Raw genomic sequence first — 6,000 nt, 5'->3', positions numbered from 1 at the left:
TAACTATAACAAGGCGCATATGTCCGCTTAGGTTTGTTGATTTAGCTTAAAAAGCCTTTATGAATAATTTGCATAATTAATGAATTTCGGTAATTAGGCTATATCTTAAAATTGCATACTTCAATTTCAATATATATAAGTTAACCATAACTAAGAGCATATGTCCTATAAAGTTTGTTGATGTAGATTGCAGTTTTGATGAATAATTTGCATAATTAATGACATTCGTTAATTCCGCTTTATCTTAAGAATGCAGGCTTCAAATTTCATAGAATTTGGTACACATATCAACCATAACAATGCACACAAGTTTGTTGACATAGCCTTTACTTTTAATGAGTACTTTGAATAATTAATTATCTTCAGTAATTAAGCTATATCTTTGGAATGCACATTACAAATTCCATATAATTTGGCACATGCACATCAACCATGACAAAGCGTACACCCTCTAAAGCCTGTTGATATAGTTTTTAATTGTATGACTAATTTGCATAATTAATGATTTTCGGTAATTAGGCTCTTTCTTAAGAATGCAAACTTCAAATTTCAGAAAATGTTGTGTATGTATTAATGGTCGATGGTAAGGAAGTGCATGTGTCATTTAAAGCTTGATTTTGTAACTTGTAATACATATGGTTAATTTGCATAATCAATGTTTTTTTTAATAATTAGGCAATATGTTAATTGTGCAAGCTTCAAATTTCATTTGGTTTCATATAATTAATTTTCCAATTAAGTGGTACATCATGTATAATGATGAATTCTGTATTCGAGCAATGTGTGTAGGCCCAGAAATCTATGGTTTGGCCCTTTCGGGAGTCATTCACTTTAAAAGTGGTCGATAATTCATTTGCAGCAACTTCTAAAGGATCGTATACAAGCAATGTTATACGCATAATGGCAATAGTAACTCCTGTCTTCATGTTGGCGATCTTGATCATGATTGGAGCATTCTTCAAAATATTTAAAAACAGAAGGACCTTTAACGTGAGTCTCATCATTCAGTACTTCTTTTTCAGGGATGCATCAGTAATCACAGGGGTGGGAATCAAGCCTGGTCTGTAGTATAACATGTGACCCTCACCCTAGTACGTTTTGCTAAAAAGTTACCCTCGCTCAATTTCCTTGTCCTAAAATATGATCTTACCTCTCTTCAAATATTTCAATAGAAAAACTTTTTTAAACGCATAGTTGGTAGAGATCAAGATTAGTTGTCAGGTGGTGCTGTGTTCGAATCCCAATAGAGACTGGGAATGTTCCTGTAGTAAGATCTCAACAGATTTAATAGATTTTATTGGCATTTGTTGTTTCCCACTATTACCGCCACATTGAGTTTGTGTTTGTATTAAATCAATACCTGCGTTTGGGTCTAATTGGCTGAGCTGAAGGCTAGAACTCCCAAAGATTGGACGAGAACACACCTGACAACCTCAGGACCTAGGTCAACAACTTCACTCCATCTAACCCATTATCCAAAATATCTTGCCACGCTATTCATGTTTAGTACTGTGAGACCCACACCTCTCCTCACACCACAACTAACAGATAAGTTTAAATCACTGTATTTCACCGAGGTCAACAACTTCACTCCACCTACCCCATTATCCAAAATATCTTGCCACGCTATTCCCTCTTTAGTACTGTGAGGCCCAATCCTCTCCTCACACCACACCTAACAGTTAATTTTGAATCACTGTATTTCACTGATATGTTTTGATATTACTTTGCAATGATGGTGGTGGCGGTTTACATATTCTACAATTATATAAATATTGCCCTCCCTTGAGGACCGATTTGTAAAAAGCGTCTCACTCCCTAATTTCCCGGCACTCCCCCTAGTAAGTACTGAAGGCTCCCTAATTTCAACCAACTCATTATTTCAGGGCACGCAGAGTTTACAAATGAAACGTGTTCCTGAACAGGTAGTTTTTAATTTATTTTATTTTATCAATTACATTACTTATTTACATTATTGCAAGTACATATCCAAATACAGTCGTACCGAAAATATAAATTGTGTTGCTATGCCATCGTAACGCCTATTAAAAATATGATGCTTCCTCAATTCGAAAATCTTATTAGTGCTATGTACAGGTGGGTTCTTCGTTCTAATTTCACCCAAATTATTTTCCTTTCTACTCTAGGGCACACAACGTTTACAGGTGGGCATTGTTTCTGAAGAGGTAGTTTTCATAACTTAAATGTACAAATTATTTTAAGTTAATTATTTACATTGATTACAAATATCTTCGCACAGAAAGTACAAATGTTTTTGTTGTGTCATCCTTTCAGTCTTTTCAAAAACTGAAATTAATCAATTTGAGTATATACACTTTGATTGTTTTGAATATAAAATCTTACTTCTTATTTAGATAACCATAAAGAAGACACAAGGATTCTGACATTTGTTGAATTCAGCAACGTGTCAGACATTTAATGGCGCAGTATATCTGAGTACTATGTCATTTTGATGATACTAAATCGTTAGCGGCAACACACGGATTATCATGTTTAAATATCTAGAACATTAAATTATCACATCTTCCCATGCTATCGGGAGCCATTGAGACATTTAAGTAGTGATTTTCAGCTTATAATGAGAAACAAATAATGAAGTATTTGCCACAATATTCAATAATACATATTTTGAGAACACGTTTTTATTTGTGTTGTGAGAATGATTATGATCAAAGTGGTTTGCAATATGTAATGGACAGAAATCTAGCTTAATCATTTATTATGGTTTAATCGAAGGAAAACCGTGTTTGTGAAAATGTTCTCAACTCAACTCATGGTAGCCATGTGGAAAATGGCTCATTACATTCAAGGCCAATCAGCTTGGACGATATACCTAGTAATGGTCAACAGAACAAACAAGAGGAAGAACCGTTTTTTGATGATCCATGGGAATATCCTAGAGAAAATCTTCGCTTCTTGAACAGACTTCTAGGTGAAGGTGCTTTTGGGAAGGTAGAAAGAGCAGTAGCATTTGATATAGGAGGAAACGTTGGAGCAGTTGAGGTTGCTGTAAAGTCATTGAGAGGTAACTAGTCAAAGAGACATTAAAGTATAACCATAACCATCAAATCATAATTTATTGATTTTACGGAACATTGCCACGAGAACATTTTTAGAAACAAAGTTATGGCTACGAGTTATATGTTGGCTATGCTCTTTGCATATATAAATCCTTCGTGTAGATGTCATATTATATCAGTGGTCAGTCTATTAGCTCACACCGGTCATGGTTTGATTACTGAATTCATACAGTGCGTAATCAATTTTATTTTATTTGTGTTTATGAAGTCTAGATGAACTACACTGTATTGATATTGTTAAAGACATCCAAAACAGTCTGTATGGCACAGGAATAACCAGGCTTAGCGCCCATCGTGCACATAACATTATGTGTTGTATGATTACCAGACTACTTTTACAAAATATTGAACACCGTTTGATTTCAAATTTCAGATGACATGTATATATCTTGTATGGCCTTTTCACTTCAGTTCAATGATAAACAACTGCATGACAATTTACCATTTAAATTTAATTATTAAATACCTCAATAGTACATTATACATATTGTCTCTTCCATGCCCCAATCACATGAGAAGTTGAAACTTATTTCATTCAATAAAAGCATGCTTACCTATAATGAAAAAGAAAACAAAGTAACATGGATGATTATAATATCCAATATAAGAAATTGTTTACTTGTCTATCGAAATATCTTGATGAAGTAAATGTTTTTATCAAATATACCCATGACGATATTTTCTGTTGCACGGTCATTTTCTAGCTTGTGCACTACCGGAGGAGAAATCTGATTTCCTAAGGGAACTGTCGACAATGAAGTCATTTCCCATGTCACATCCTAATATAGTGGCCCTACTTGGTTGCTGCACAAGGACAGGTATAGTTATGTTTGCTTCTATAACGACAGATGGTGTTTTGTATTTTTAAACTAGTTTAATTCACGTATTCCCTAACTCAACATACATTGAGTATTCTTGCGCAATAGAAGGCACATGGATTCCTGTATACTACGTTGAACAATCGTTCAATCAGCAACTGTCCATGCATCTGTCTAGGGGTTGCTTTAAAGTCCTAGTTAGTATTAGAATAATGGGTGTAAAAATCTGCTCTAGAACAAAATATTAATCCTATGTTAATCCTCACGGCTCCACTAATGAGATAGCAGTAATGCAAGGACTTGGAAATGAACCATTGCCTTTAACACAATTAAGCTATCAATAACAAAGCAAGGTAATATGATGGGTGGATAAGCATAGTTCATCGTTAGTGCAGGTTTCCATACTAAAGCACAACAGTAATTTGTTGTTAACATAGCAATGTTTTGAATGATATATGGTTGACTTGGTTTCACACTGTGTTGTTGTTGTTGTTTTTGTTGTTGTTGTTGTTGTTGTTGTTGTTGTTGTTTTTCACAGATCCAACATTGATAATTGTAGAACTTGCAAAGTACGGCAGTTTACTGGACCATTTGCGAAAGGGTCGGTCGAAATATACCTACTCAAATCTTCATGCAAATAGCACAGACCTGACCCCGACTGATCTTCTTCGATTTAGTTGGCAAATAGCAAAAGGCATGAGTTTTTTGGAGTCTATGAACGTGAGTCAAGTTATTAAATAAACGTCTGTCGATGTTCATGTTGTTTATATAAAGTAATCGTCTAAACATAATATTTATTCAACACGTTTTGGAAACGAAAGAACAGTACCAATAGAGCATCATATCCTATTTTCATTTCCTTTGCCACAAAATATTGATATATATATATATATATATATATATATATATATATATATATATATATATATATATATATATATATATATATATATATATACATCTGACCCGAAGGTTCGTTTAAGTGACCTTCAATGATGATGAGTGTAAACTTTTAAACTTTTACATCACTCCAGTGCCTGCATCGGGATTTGGCGGCGAGGAATGTGCTTCTTGGAGACAATAGAACCTGTAAAATTTCAGATTTTGGTTTAGCGAGAGACGTAAGAGTTTCAAGGCTGTATACAAGAACTTCTGAGGTAATTAATGATACATCTTCATCTTTTAAATACATAAAGGTAATTACATGTTTCATCGAAGAGGATATATTTTGTCATACTCCTCTCCTACTCGTCCCTATTTTTTCAACCATGCTCTCAGTTTTATTTAACGGATATTTTTTCAGTTAATGAGACACTTCCGCATACTGTTTATCAACGAAAAAACTGTCTGCTAACACTTTAAACCCATGAATGAAACTTTCTTCAGCAAGTTAATCATTTCTATATCACCACTGTCCCCAACTTGTCAACTATTACAATGCAACCATCATGTGCTGCCCTGCCTAACACTATGTGCTACTGAACCTAATTTTGCACCTGAAAGCCGAAAACATCGACATATTTGGCTGATATGTGCGGGATGGGATTTCTGCAGTGAATCTCGTCATTAACATGATAATGGGTGAGGTTACATATCAGAACTGTCGATAATAAGGTTGATTTTCTGGTAAAAACCCTACAAACTCGTCGAATTCGAAGTACGACTTCGTCATAGTACAGGTACTCGGCCACTTACTAGGACAATTATTAGGACACTGTTGATGAACCCATCTGTTATTTAATAACGGACGGGTTAACGGAAAGTGTAACAATAAAAAAAGATACAAGAAAACTTTATATAAAAAGCAAATGTCTTCTAACTTGTACTGTACTATAACTATCAGTTAATCCGTCACCATTCTGATAAAAACACGATGAAAAGCATGAAATACAAGGGGATAACAGGTGCAAGGGGTGGGCTTTGTGGGATTTGAGCTGCTCCTGTTTTCTACTACTAGGGCTGTACCAACTATATTCTTCCACAATGACATGGCTTCAATGTATTACTTATCTGAGATATATCTGCCTGCTGTAGACAACACTGTTAAGCATTATATCACTCAGAGAAATTATCCCTCTATT

This window comes from Glandiceps talaboti, chromosome 11 (assembly GCF_964340395.1).
Source record: "Glandiceps talaboti chromosome 11, keGlaTala1.1, whole genome shotgun sequence".
In the NCBI taxonomy this organism is placed as follows: Eukaryota; Metazoa; Hemichordata; class Enteropneusta; family Spengelidae; genus Glandiceps; species Glandiceps talaboti.
The sequence above is the reverse complement of the archived record's forward strand: the minus strand, read 5'-3'. Positions refer to the sequence as shown.